This window comes from Stegastes partitus, unplaced genomic scaffold, assembly GCF_000690725.1.
Source record: "Stegastes partitus isolate 25-593 unplaced genomic scaffold, Stegastes_partitus-1.0.2 Scaffold561, whole genome shotgun sequence".
NCBI classification, from domain to species: domain Eukaryota; kingdom Metazoa; phylum Chordata; class Actinopteri; family Pomacentridae; genus Stegastes; species Stegastes partitus.
In genome coordinates, this window is record NW_007578292.1 from 352,910 (window position 1) to 367,639 (window position 14,730).

The window sequence follows — 14,730 nt, forward strand, 5'->3', positions numbered from 1 at the left end:
GTCTGCAGCAACGGCAGCTGCTTTGTAAGGCTGTAATCAGACGCTGCTCACAAGTACATATAATTAAAAATGTGACCTTTTCCATGTGCTTTGTCCTTTCATCAAAGTTTTAGGCCAATGTGAAGATATTCAGAAACTCATTCTGTGCAGTGGTGGACGTGGACAAAATAATAACTGGTTCTAACATTGCCATTTGTTGACATGTTTGCATATAAATGTGCAGTTAATTTACAGTTACATCCAAACCAGTCCCCCTGCACTGTAGGTTAGCACTCCATCCACACAAAGAGCCAGTTTAAAAGAGCATTGAAGCTCCGGGGAAATCAATGCTCCTTTAAACTGTATTTTAAATATCAAGTTGTTTGCTGGCTGGGACTGCAAGCATTGTGGACTAAACACCTGCTGGTGGAAAATCTTGAGGTTGTCTTTGATTCAGTTTGTAGCCTCATATTAGAAACACAACTGGTAATGTTCTTTAGATTATAAAATTCATTCTCGAAGTGAGACGGGCTCTTTTTTAAAGTCAACACAGACACGACTGCGTGCCTTTATTACCCGCAGGATTGATTATTGTAATGCTTTGCTATCTGGTCTCCCAGAGAACAAACTGGGTGAGTGCAGGCTATTGTTGTCAGTGGTTTTCATTCCCTTTCTTTTGTAAAGCACTTTGTGTTACATTCCATTTGTATGAATGGTAAATGGTCAGCAGTTACAGCGGGCCTTTCTAACCTGAACCTGGTTGTACAGAGTGCTTTCACAGTGTCTTTCTCACTCACCCATTTACTCACAAACTCACCATCGTTCCACCGCCTTCGCCACGTCCGCCCCAAAGCGCTACACAAATAAAGTCTGATTGACTGATTTGCTAATGAAACAAAAACATTTCCATCATGCATTGTTTTTTTTTCTACATTGTTTTTCCTCCATTCAAGGTTTGAATAATGCACTAAATAAATTATTGAACCTTGTTGCACCGCATTCCTCCTGCAGTAGTTCACTTACAGAGGACTGTAACGTTAGCTGTTTTATCTGAGCAAAATAACTCCCAACACTGGCAGCAGTGGTGGGAAGTGTGCTTTAGATGGAGATATGCTCGTGGTAATTAGGTCTTTTTACTGTGTTTGTATTTTTAATAAACAGCATATAGTGCAGCATTTGCTAAAAGGCCAAAAACACAAAGTCTTGTTGAAACTGACAGTGCAATGGTTTTCAGTGGGTATTTAGCAGAGCCGGCCCTCGGCATAGGCAGGATAGGCAAATGCTAAGGACATCCACAGGGGGGCGCCACAAACGGAGGAGTGGAAGTGGCAGATTGGAGATTGATTTATATACAGAGTTATTAAAGAGTCTGGTGCTCAGGCGAGGAAAAGAAGGAAAGAAGAGGAAGAAAAACAGGAAAAAGACAAAAGTACGATAACGTCAATGTGATAGAAATAATTAGTTAATGGATCATAGTTACTGTTGTCAGAGCAATGCTAACAAGCTAGCATGTTAGCATTGTTTATAATCACTAAATAGCTGTAGTTGACTTGCATTAATATGTTAACACCACCTTAACTTAATCAGGGATATTCAGAAAGTCAGCGTTTGGTCTGCTCAGGTGTTATTTTAACCTGTTGAATGTATTTTCCCTGCTGTCCATTAAAATGCTTAGTTTTCCTTCCTCATTATATGCTATAGGGTTCTGAGTTTACTCCAGTATTAAAGTGCAGTTAATAATTCATACTGTAGCCTTCTCCATATTATAATAAATTACACACACACGTATATATGTATATAAGGGCTGCACAATGTTGGAGAAAACTGACATTGCAATTTCTTCTAACCCTGTGATATATTTTGCAATATAAAAAAAAAAAATACAGGAATTTTCAACAGATAAATTGAAGCACTTTAAGTTATTCTGCACTCCTGCCATCTGGTTGACAATAAACCTGCACTGATCTCACCGGTTTTTGTGAATGTGGGTTGGCAATAAACAAACCTTTTGAGCTCTACATCTTAAAATGGGACATTAGAGCTTCACAGTTAAATTAAGGAACTAACAATGAGTGACCGCAGTGGTTAGCACTGTTGCCTCACTAACTACAATCTTGCCCGGGGCACCAGATTGGTCTGGGCCGGCCCTGGTGTTTGGTCATAAATGCTGGACAAAGGAACATCTGCACCTCCTGTTAGCACCAGATTAGCACCATGAATGTCTGTACCAAATTTCCCAACAATCTCTTAAACAGGTTAGACTGATGTCGCCATTCCCGGGAGAAGGTGTTACCGTTAAAGAACAGCTTCGGTTTGTTTCAAGACTTAACAACCCTGTTTTTTTTCCTCAATCTAAATACGCTCTTAATGAAACTCCCGCTAGTTGCTGTAATCACTCCTCCCGTCCTCAGCACAAAGTAAAGAGGGGGATAAAAATCCACCGGCCTCTTTCAAGTCCAGCACAAGTGAATTAGTGGTCTGAATTAGCCAAATGAAGTAGGTGTCTTACAAAAAGCAGCCCTTCCGGTGTTTGTGTCCTCTTATCTCCACAGTGCAGCGCCGCAAGAAGAGAACGCCGTCCAACGAAGCAGAGAAACAGAACTTTGTGTTAAAGGGACTGTACGTTTGGAGCACCTGGTTTGGCTCCTTCAGACTGCAGAGGCACAATATTATCATCAGTTCAACACTGGAATGTAGTTTTACAAGTTTGGTGTGCATATGAGTGTAAAGTTTGACAGGAAGTTTAAACGCAGACATGCTGTCTTTGTATTCATGCCTAATGATACGCGACAGGTTTGTGGAAACATAATTAATGCATCCAATGTTTAATTTTAGCTTTTTGCATGTTTCCATAATTATACCATATTGATGCTTATTTGAGGTTAATGACGCAACGAAAATCTGGCTTGGATTTATTCTGGTGCTGGAACTTTCTAACGCACAGAGAAAAAAAACGATTGAACGGGACTACAGAGAGAGAGAGAAGATGGAGCCGTCTCCCAAATGGGCAACACAACAAAGTCAAACAGACGAATAATTCCAGTCAGGCCGGAGAAGAGAGGAGGGAAACCAGTGCCAGTATCTACAGATGGTAATAAATGGCTTTTTTGTGAGTCAGAGCCATTGATTTAGAGCCTGGTCAGTGCAATCTTGTGTGGCAGCCATGTCAGCGATGCTGTCTTGTTTGGTGCTTGACTGGTGAGTGTTTTCAAAGTTGAACAAACTCTCTCTGTTAATCGCGTGGGATCCAACAAAAGCATGTTGTGGTTGCTGCTGTCAGGCCTCGCTGGATTATAGCGAGAGAGTCAGTCAGCGTTTGCTCCAGCAGCTACAGAAACAGATTAGTGTCTGTTTTTTTTTTTTTTATCCCGCAGCTGAAAATGATCTTTAGTCTTGGAGATTTGCCAGATTATACGACAGAGAGTGACAACGAACCTGCAACGTAAAATGAACATTGGCAAAGAAAAAAATAAAATCGCCAGATAGGACATGCAATCAGTAGTGATGCACGCGAGGTGGAATCATTATATTTTCTTTCATGGCGGCTCGTTGAGCTTTTTAGAGCAATAATGAGGAAGCAAGTGCTTTTCGTTGGGAGCAATAGAGGATTAATTTGCCTGCCAAGTCTCCTGAGGACACGGGGCCAATCAATGGCCTTTTAACTGTACTTTAGATAGAAAGTTATGGGTGGCAGAGAATTTTCTACAGCGAGGTCCCAACACAAGTGAAATCTTGGTCGCCGGTGCTGAAACTAAGAAAGTGAAACTCGCACTGGCATCCAACTGATGCTAGCCAGTGGAAATGTTTTTAGCCTCTCATTAGAAACACAACTGTGTTTTAGCATTTGAAGAATATTGTCTTTTTCTTTTCTCTTACGCCAAGTGAGAGACACCACCAGACGCTTTTGTTACCTACAGGATGTGCTATTGTGATGCTGTCTGTCAACTCCAACTAAGACTCAGCTACATGTGTGCTGACTAAGACCAGAAGGAAACACACATTGCACACATTTGAAAGTGTCTGCACTGGTTACCTGCTTTAGAACTGATACATCCATCCATTATCTATACACTGCTTAGTCCTCACTAGGGTCATGGGGGGCTGGAGTCTATCCCAGCTGACTCAGGGTGAAGGCAGGTTCACCTGGACAGGTAACCAGTCTATCACAGGGCTACACTTAGAGACAGACAACCAAGCACACTCACATTCACACCTACGGACAATTTAGAATCACCAATTAACCTCAACATGTTTCTGGACTGTGTGGGAGGAAGCCGGAGAACCTGGAGAGAACCCACGCTGCACGGGGAGAACATGCAAACTCTATGCAGAAAGATCCCGGCTGTCCTCACTGGGATGCGAACCGGCGACTTTCTTGCTGCGAGGCAATATATTGGTTCATATAACTCTTAATGATCTTGGTGTGACCTATTTATTTGAAGAAAGACTCTTTCATGTAAAAGTGGGAACATATTTCTACAAATTAATGTCAAATATGTAAAAATTGAAGAGTTCATTTGCAAAAACAGAGAACTTCACAAACCTTCAGAAAACCCACTTTCCCATCATCTACCTCAATCAAACTTAAGTTATCTCTGTTTTTGTCATTTCTACTGAGTCAAACCCACTCAGCTTCAGTTTGATTGATATTATCCAAAGCAAACAACAAAAAAACAAGTTTTCTGATAGTCTACAAAAATTGAGCTATCTGTTTTTGCAAAAAAACTCTTCAGATATAAAATGTAAAACAAGTGACTGCATAAGTATTCACACCCACCAAGTCGGTATTTAGTTGAGGCACCTTTGGTTGCAATTACAGCATTGAGCCTGTTTGGATTATTCCCAATCAGTCATTCTTCTGCTCAAGCTGTTAGGTTGCAGGGGGTGAACAGTCCGTTTCAAATCCAACCACAAGTCCTCAGTTGGTTTGATACCTGGTCTCTGACTCGCCACTCTGGAACATTCACCGTGTTGTCTTTGGCTTTATGTTTCAGGTCATCGTCTTGCCAGAAAACAAATCTTCTTCCAAGTTAAAGTTCTCTTGCCGACTTCATGAGGGCGTCCTCCAGGATTTCCCTTTGCTTTACTGTGCAGTCATTTTACCCTCTACTGCCTCGAAGCACCCCCACACCATGATGTTGCCTCCACCGTGCTTTACTGTGGGGATGGTGCATTTGTGGTTTTACTTTTTGTCATTAATTGTTGGCTTGAAAGAGCAGTTTTTAGCAAATACTTGTCAAAAAGACAGATTAAACTGAGCATGTTTCAATGTTGAAAAGCAGAAATCTTCCAGTGGGTTTGAATACTTTTTATAGACGCTGTGTGTAAAAATTAGACATCTGCTTAATCGTATTAAGACCTGCGACAATAGGAATCATCAGCATCAGCAAAAAAGAAGTGTCAAAAATATTACAAGAATCAACAACCGCATGACTTAAATGGTTTATTCACACACATGGTTGGACACTTGAAAATAATCCAACCCGAGCCCGACCCACATCCGACGCTTCAGGAAGAGAAAACAGCCCCGTGGGTTCGCTGAGCTCTGCTGCGTCCACGAGTGTCCGTTACGGTTGGCTGATGCTGATTCATTTAATTCAAATAGGTACTGGTAGCACAAGTAGAAGCAGAATAATCTCAACTCTACGCCCACTTACTAGTTTTCTCTAAAGCATTAAACAGCAGCTGACAAGTGAGCAAAATCCATCCAAATCCAATTATGTACATACAGGATGTGCCTGATTAAAATAAAAAAAAAAAGAAGAAGGGTTCCTGACACTACATGTGGGAAAGAAGCACTGAATGGAATCACTTGGTAAAATCAACTGTTGGTTCTTGAAAGCATCAGTAGAGGAGCTTAAAGGATGCAAAAACTAAAGACTGTTTTCTTTAATTTTCTATCTGAGGTCACATCCAAGAAACAACAAATTCGGAGATGAACTTTTAGCAGTTTTACACTCGCAAACTTTTGCAGGGGGCAGGTCTGAAACAAACAAATGCTCGCTGTGTTTTTTCCCCGTACGCTAAAACTCCTGGGAGCGGAACAGCGTGCGAAAGTGCATTAGGACCACTCACCTTTGCAACCAATATTAATGGTCTGAGTAGCCGCTGCTTTGCTTTATATTCAAGGAAATATCCCACTTCAGCGTTTTAAATCAAAGATCTCTGACAATGACTAATCTCTCCCCCGGAGTGCCCTTTCGCAGCTCCTCGTGGCCCGTATGGAATTTAGCAGAGCAATGTGGAGCTGAGCTTTAGAAGTAGTGGGAAAGTTATTATTCCCCGTCCAACAGCTGTAGATGAAAATCTGCCTCAGAAGTGAGACTCCAAATTTAAGGCCACAGAGCTCAGGCCGGCTGCTTTCTCATATGCTCGTCTTTATGTTGTAAAGTACCTTGAAATGCAGCTGCAAAAAGGTACTCCATTCTTTTCAAAAATCTATCTAAATTCAAAACCACTTATTCTATTAAGGGTGCAGGCAGCTTGGACATATTCAGCATTCACCGGGCAACAGTCTTTCACAGAATAATGATGGAGATGTAGGAACAAGCTCTACAAATAAGGCCACAACTGATGAAAATAGTTTTCTGTACACCTGATAGGCAGAATCTTGTTAAATTAAAGGCTACTGCAGGAACATGTGAAATAGAGGCAGCCCAAACTAATAAGAGTATAATGCATTGATGAAAAGGTCTGCATACAGCACGCTCACAAAGAACATCCAGCAAGAGTAGTAGTTGAACCCCAAGGCCCGACTTTAAAGGCCCGTGTTCGACACTCGTACCTACAACTGGACCACAACAAGGCCGATGTTCAGACAGGAAGGATGCACATGACCCTACGCACTCACAAAAAAAGAAAAGAAAAGAAAGATAACAGGCAGCACTGGTTGGACTAAATTGAGACAAGAGGAGATGATGAATGTGCCAGTAGCTGCAGATGGAAATCAGTGTGTTTGGTTGGAGCCCAGGCTGAAAACCATCCAGCTCTCCTCACCGACGTTTGCCAGGCTCTGTAGCAGTTAGTGCACGTCAACCTCCCACCCGTTTAGGAGGAAAACGTTGCAATTTGGAAGTACTTTTGTTCTGTTTTTTGCTCTTTTATATCAGCTTTTTCTCCCAACTGTGAAAGCCTTAAAGCCTCGACTCTTGTTTACCTGAGATGAGCTCGCTCTGTGACATTTACACTGCCTCCAAATCACTCTTTCATTCTGTATTCAATGCAAAAATGCAATTAATTTCATGCAAATGAGCTTTCAAACATGCACGTGACCCTACACCTGTCAGACATGAGACATTTCATGACTTTTTCAATGTTGGGGAGTGCGACATGTAGTAAATGTACTCGTTAGACCACGTTATCTGTTAGCTTTATTCAAATCATGCAATGTTTCTGGTGCTTAGCTCTTAATTCTTGTCAAGTAACACCTTCACCTCCCTGCTTTTTGACTGAAAACAGACAGATTTTACTGTATAGAACAGACTAGAAGCAGTGTTCTTATCCGACATGCTTCATCTTTTATCTCCAACTATCTACATGATCTGATCACGATGTCAAGATTACTGCAGGAGACGGGAAAAATCATTTCACTAAATGACATTCAAATCTCTCAAAAAATATATAAAATAATAAAATAAAGAAAGTCTCACATAATGGTTTAACAGCATGTTCTTTGTACTGAAAGATGATGAATTCTTTAGTCTCACTGCGCTCTGCTCCATTAGTGGACTCCAAATGAAAGCTATCAAGCTTATATGACAAGGTGACCTTTCAGATACGTTTCACTTTGGCGCGTTGCCTCCCTGCAAATTGACAAATTCTTTGGAAATCACACAATACTGGTCCGAACTCTAATGCTCAAGCGTTACAGCAGAGTGGCGCAGCGGAAGCGTGCTGGGCCCATAACCCAGAGGTCGATGGATCGAAACCATCCTCTGCTATTTATTATTAACCAGTGCTCCATGATTGCTGCTAACTGGAAATGACTCACCGCAGACTTGAAATACTGATGGAGGATAATGATCCCTATGGTCAAAAAATCACCTGTTAATGCATCCAAGCTACCTCACAGCATAGAGTTGAATTAAAACACTACATAAAGCATAAATGAACGCAGTGTCATCACAGAGAAAACAAGTTTAAAGATGCTTCATTTATCCATAACTGTATAACTCCTGGTTTCAGCCCTGTGATAAGAGGCTGTTTCAGTGTCTGTAGCTTTAACTGAAGCTGCTGCTGCCACTGAACCGTTCAGGAAGAAGACTCTCTCTGCTTCTGTGATTGACGGCTCAAAGCCAAACAGTGGACCAGAGCAGCTGACACTGACGTGAATGACTGTGTGAGGCTTGCAATTTCCTCTATGAGCAATCGTTTTGTGTTGAATCAACAGCACAGCCATTATTTATAAGGCATGTGTACGGTGAGACTGTCAGATGATATTGAGGTGATAAAATCAGTATTTGGTGGTGCAGAAAGCAGCTTGGACGTTGGCTTTGACATGAAAACACATAAAGACGACGCCCAGTCCTTGTTTACTGACTTCATATTGGTGTTGAAACCATCTGTCAACATCTTTCAGTGTTACAGTCTCCACATAGCTCTGACCTATGGACACATGATCCAATCTTATGTCCATGTTAGCCAGATTTGTCACACACTGTGCTAATGCTGAAGATGTTCTTACTGTTGTGGGGACATTGCTGTCGAAAACTAAAGTACTCCACTTTTGTAGGTGCATGGAGACCCTTGTTTTCACTCCTGCAGCCAACAGCAGAACATCTGATGAGCTTTGTTAGTGGTTAAAACAATTTAGAGTCAGCAGCAGCTCTACAAGGTAAATAAACCTGTGGGACCACGAGACAACTGCTTATTTTAAATTGTCTACCTCACCTGCAGCAGGCAGTGAGGGGGCAGAACTGTGCAAAGTTTGAGCTACATGACTAGTGCCAGTTTAGAATTAAGTTCTCTTTTTGTTATTCTTTCTGAAATATCGATGTTCTAAGCGAAGAAAATGGGTACCTACAAGGTACAAGGTAGTGTGGCCGAGTGGTCTAAGGCGCTGGATTAAGGCTCCAGTCTCTGTGGAGGCGTGGGTTCAAATCCCACCACTGCCATCTCATCCCTAACTAACCACTAACTTAATGTTTGTGTAATAATGTTTTCCTAATCAGTCATTTCCAACTGGTCCAGTCCTTAATGATAATAGGTGAAAGCAGAGTGGTGCAGGAGGAGCATGCTGGGCCCATAACCCTCATAGCCTTACCTTCAGCGCCCCAGCACCAAGTACACTTATGAGCCACCTGATGCTTTAACATGGTGTTTGTTATGGCTGCTTCAAGACTAGAAGTCCAGTATCACAGCACCCCTCTGGTTCACATTAGACAGCCTGTTCCACACACCCCCCTCTAGACTTCCCCATCATTGTCCAGGTGAGCATTGAGGTCTCCCAGGAGAACTATGGAGTCCCCAGGTGGAACCCTTTCCTTCAGTGACATGTAGTCACAACACAGCAGTGCCTAACCATGAGCCTATGAGTGACCCCACACCAGCCTGACATCTCTCACCCTGGACCACTCTCTAAAAGGACAGAGTTCAGCCTCTCTTCAGGAGTTTGGTTTCAGAACCTTTGCTATGCATGAAGGTGAGTTCAACCATGTCTAGCTGGAACCACTCCACCTCCTGCACCAGCTCTGGTTCTTTCCTGTCAGAGCGTTGATGTTCCACGTCCCCAGAAGCAGTCTGGGGCACCACGGGTTGGTCTTCCTTGGTGCTTGCCTTGGCCTGCCCCCTGGCTTACAGTGGTGGGCCATGTCACCTTAGCCCACAGGCTAAAGCTAAGGTTCAACCACCAAATGCCTGCCAACAAGCTGCTTCAGGGGACTCTCCCAAGGTTCCTCACATTGACCATTAAAAAACAAAGCACACATGTTAAAGAGAAAGCAGAGTGGCGCAGCGGAAGCGTGCTGGGCCCATAACCCAGAGGTCGATGGATCGAAGCCATCCTCTGCTAACTAGAAATATTGGCCATGAAGTCTTTTTTAAACTCAGATGTTACAGTTCTCAGGCTCATGGCTTGATCAAAAATAAAGTGGTTGTATACGCTTGTGTAACATCACAAACACAATCATTTTTGGCGAGTCGCTTCTTTGAAAAGATTTTTTAACCTCTTTTCCAAAAATCTACTCAATTTATCACATTGCCAAGAGGCTTACAAAAGACAGATTCTTTGGGAATCGAATCTATCCTTTAAAGATATAGTCGTCCAATATATTCTTTTTACAACTTCCCTCTTCCTACTCAAAAACAACCTTGTTCACAGAAAATACAACTGATGCACATTCAAAAACACGCCAAAGTGAAACGCAGTGGCTTTATCCTAAGAGTAAAGTTTTATTGGCAAATCAGAAGCCTGAAACAACATTTATATGAAAACATTTAAAAAGTCCTGTTACGTAGGTTAGCGCTACCTCTTCCAGCACACACTCCTACATCACGAGACAAAACTCTGTTGACCCTGTCTACACATCAACACTACAAACTGAGTTTGTAAAAGTCTGAAAAAGGCATGTAGAGTCCATAACCCAGAGCCCAATACATCAAAGTCACTCTCCATTCAGGAGAAACATCTTGTCAGCGCTCCATGTTTCTTGTTGGTCTCCACACACAGTTCAGGCAGATCATCCATAGACACACTGCTGGGAAACCAAAGCATCGCTGAGATGTACATGATTCCTACTAATCAGCCCAAAACACAGATACAGGATGTGTGATGTGTTCTGAATGTGTGGAAAGTTTTTAACACTGAGGAACTATGAATGTTCAAGGGTTTGTTAATTAAAATGAATGAATTTAACACCTATGACAAAATGAAGTTACTCCCTCAAACAAAAGAAGACAGAAAAGTAAAATGTGCCTTTTTGTGAGTTGACTGAATATGAAAGAAGAAAAGATGATCTGCTGGAGAATACATATTTTAAAGCAACACAAAACGCCTGTGAGCCTCACTGTAATATATTCCATTATATTTGGAATTGTTTATTTACTTTACATAAATAGACATTTCCATAACTATAGCCATACTATAATTTGATGCAGAAAAGACCCAAATCAGTGCATAGAAATTCAGCATAATGCATGAAATGAAGTGTTTGTTGTACAAAATCTCCTGAAGGAGGACCTGTAGACCTCCCACCCCAAAGTTTGAACAAAACGTGCACCCATGATGTCACACCCAGCCTGTTCAGATCGGTAAAATCTAAGCTTCTTTGGAAGAGGTAAAACTGAAACATGTACGATAAACCGACACACACAGCATGTCTTCAGTGATGGACTTATAACACAAAACAGAATAAAATCAACTGCACACAGTTTCCTTCACGACGGGATTCAAACATGTAACCTAGAGCTGCTCGGAAAGGTCGCATGGCACCGGGTCACCAGATGGTGTTGGAGGTGCAGTCAAGCGAATGGCAGACATGCAAGCACAGGGTGGCAATGATTTGCAATCTCTTGGAGGTGCCCATTAGATTCTGTCCTCTAAGAAGCAGACAAGCGTGAAATTCAAATGGATTGACAAGTCAGACATTGAAACTTTCGACTAAATGCTTCCCCCATCTGTTCAACCGGTCACAGGAAACCTCGATACGCACCAAGTGTTGTCATCATCTCCAGGAGGGTTCTTGTGCGGAGACGCAAGTTGTTTTTGTACCTTGTCCCAAAGTAACCAAAAAATAAAAGGATTTTGGAATTGGAGAAAAGTCTGCCACTCAGCACCACTGTGAATTGGATGACTCCTTTGAGGAAGATGATAAGTGTGTAGAGGAGAAGTTTTGATTGTGCAAAATGATGGCGAGCCATATGTTGGGGCAGAAAAAGGTGGAGATGAAATGCAAATTATGTGGCTGGAGAAGCCTGACAGGACCTAGAATTAACAATGGACGATAATTGGTGTTTGATGAGATTAGATTCAACTTTATTATCATTGCACAAAGTACAGGTACCAAAACAATGGAAATAACTACATATCATGTACGTATAACATAAAATATCTGAACAAGAGCCAATCCACTTTGCTTCCCAACTGGTGCCACCTCTAAGAAGGACTTAGGAATCTGGTTCATGCATCCGATTAGAAACAATTCTTGAAGTTGGTTTAAAAAGTGGCCTGTTTGTTTTCAGGTGTTGAAGGTATTTACTCCTTTAAGGTTGTTGTGTCAATAGAAACTGATTTAGTTCTTTGTCTTTTGGTTAGAATCAAACCTTCTTTCTTCTCAGAGTTAAATAAAAATCATTTTCATGTAATACCTACTTTGTCTGCACTGATGACTATTTCAGTCCTTATGGCATGATACACATGAAAGAACCAAAAACTGTGTTTTCATTTAAAATATCCTGAAAGAAGAAACTTTTTTTCCATGCATCCAACATATTTGAAAGGATGGCAGCTCAGTTGGACTTGCTTTTATTTTGAAAAAAAAAAAAAAAGTTTACCAAGTCAGGGGGAAAAATAGATTTATTCATAGCATCATATATTGTGAAAATGCATAACTATGGAAACAAAGCTTGCTTATGCTGTTTATGTGTTATCTAATGTAGATGCACCTATCTGCATTATAGGAACATGTTTATGGTGCAGTACAACAAGATGAACTGTCAAAGTTAGTGACCTCGAATGACCCCAACTGTTGTCAACCAACATTTCTCAACCTTTTCTCCAGAGATCATCTGCCTCACTGTTATGCTAATGTGAATATATGAGCTCTGAAAATGTGAAAAGACTGCTCTCAGCACAGGGACATTACTGTCACTGAGCACTCAGTATTATAAGAGTTTTCTTTATTAATGCTTCTATCAAAAGTTATAGTTTTATGATTTTCTTTTGTTTCTCTTTTAAATGTCCTTAGTCCAGCATGTGAATGTTTTCACACAGGGGTAGTGGTCTAAGGTACTGGATTTAGGCTCCAGTCTCTATGTAGGCGTAGGTTTAAATCCCCTCCTCTACACATGTCTAATGGCTCATAAACAAGCCACGAGTCTAAAGGTGTGAATGGTTGTGAAACCAGGTGGTCCTACAGCGATGACTTTATGTATCGTCATGGAGCTGCCAGTTTACACAACACAGGATGTGTCAGGAGTGACTCAAGATGGTAAAGATGGAGAAACTTTCTGGGGAGAGATCTTAACACTGTGTTAGAGGTGCTTGATCTCATGTAGTGCAGCAGCTGTATGAAAACTGCCACCTGACAACTGAAGGAAAGCAAAGGAATGCTTACATTTGTGGACACAATGCATCAATCAGGGGAACTCATAAAAAAAAGAAAGAAAAAAGAAAAAAAGAATTGCTTTAAGTTATTGGATCCTGGTGAAACACTCTCTCATCTTGCCTGCACTAGTGTTGTATAAAGGGCAAAATGACAGTAAAACTTGATTTGATTTGATTTGATTTGATTTGAACCTCATTAGTGCTTAAAAACCGATGAACATAAAAAACTCTGTTGAGGTCAGTGGAGAGAAATCAAAGTTGGTTTAAATTAAATGTCATCAATAATGTATATCTGCTTGTTGTTTGTGTCTGTTTCATGTGTTTTACACCTTTATGAGCTAAATTGAGGCTGACAGCTTCCAGTGATTTCCTTTGTAGAACCAAGTCTTGTATTGACATGTTGTGTGTGTTTGTGAGTGCGACATTACACACCTGTCTAAGACTAATGATCTGATGAATGAACACCTCTTTTTATGTAAGAGAGTCTCTTAGCTGGACCCATCCATTGTTCACATGTCCAGTATCTTCAAATGATCATCTAACACATGATGGAAAACTTATGGAATAAATAATTGTATATATATGCGCTGGTTTGTCTTTCTAGCAGAACAGCTAACAAGGCAAATTCAAGAGACTAAGCTGATGATGATGAAGTGCAACATGTCTGCTTGTGTCACTCAGCTTTAAAAGATGGTTTTCTTGATTACCATCTCTACCAAAAAGTGGAAATTCACCCTAAACAAAATCTTCTCTAGACCAGGTTAGCTCCACAGCATGAGTTACCATGGAGATCACTGAAACCCTGACTTTAAGCTCAACCCACTAATACCCCTTTGAGGTGTTTAGTCAGAACCAACCACCCTCTGCTAAGTCTAAGTGTTCTCAACCACCAGTGATCCATTGTTTCTCACAAATGTTGAAGTGGATGTCAAGCCAAATGGTCTCTGATTGCCACAAGTGAGGTTTTGTTCTTGAGGTTGGTGTAATATGTGTTCACACGCTCAAATGCAGTCAAGAACTGGGACAATCATCATGTTCAAAGTGTTACTAAATTTTAGGGGTCCTAAAAGGATGAAAAATTGTGGATGGTGAGTATGAACATAGCCGAATAAAAATGTAGTGTCGTGAATGTAATGATTCCAGAACGTCAGTAAGTCAGAAACTGAGGTAGTGTGGCCGAGTGGTCTAAGGCGCTGGATTTAGGCTCCAGTCTCTCTGGAGGCGTGGGTTCAAATCCCACCACTGCCATCTTTATGTCCACGTACTGGGGTGTTCAGTCAGAACTCAGCAAACACCACTTATATATAGAAATCAGTCAGATGTCTTGATTTAGTCTCATAGTGTTCATATTTCATTGTTAAATGAAAACAATATTAGTTTATTATTACCTAAAGGAAGCAGAGTGGCGCAGAGGAAGCGTGCTGGGCCCATAACCCAGAGGTCGATGGATCGAAACCATCCTCTGCTAAGACTTGGGAAGACCCCACGTT

The 14,730-nt window shown here is 41.3% G+C and overlaps 5 non-coding genes across 5 annotated transcripts; all 5 read left to right on the plus strand.

Annotated features, from left to right (window-relative positions):
• Positions 1 to 7,847: 7,847 nt before the first annotated feature.
• Positions 7,848 to 7,919, plus strand: trnam-cau (transfer RNA methionine (anticodon CAU)). The gene has a single exon. It is a non-coding gene; the product is annotated as a tRNA-Met (tRNA).
• A 1,091-nt stretch (positions 7,920 to 9,010) lies between these two features.
• Positions 9,011 to 9,092, plus strand: trnal-aag (transfer RNA leucine (anticodon AAG)). The gene has a single exon. It is a non-coding gene; the product is annotated as a tRNA-Leu (tRNA).
• An 824-nt stretch (positions 9,093 to 9,916) lies between these two features.
• On the plus strand, positions 9,917 to 9,988 carry trnam-cau (transfer RNA methionine (anticodon CAU)). Its single transcript has one exon. It is a non-coding gene; the product is annotated as a tRNA-Met (tRNA).
• Positions 9,989 to 14,406: 4,418 nt separating this feature from the next.
• On the plus strand, positions 14,407 to 14,488 carry trnal-uag (transfer RNA leucine (anticodon UAG)). The gene has a single exon. It is a non-coding gene; the product is annotated as a tRNA-Leu (tRNA).
• Positions 14,489 to 14,636: 148 nt separating this feature from the next.
• Positions 14,637 to 14,708, plus strand: trnam-cau (transfer RNA methionine (anticodon CAU)). Its single transcript has one exon. It is a non-coding gene; the product is annotated as a tRNA-Met (tRNA).
• Positions 14,709 to 14,730: the final 22 nt, after the last annotated feature.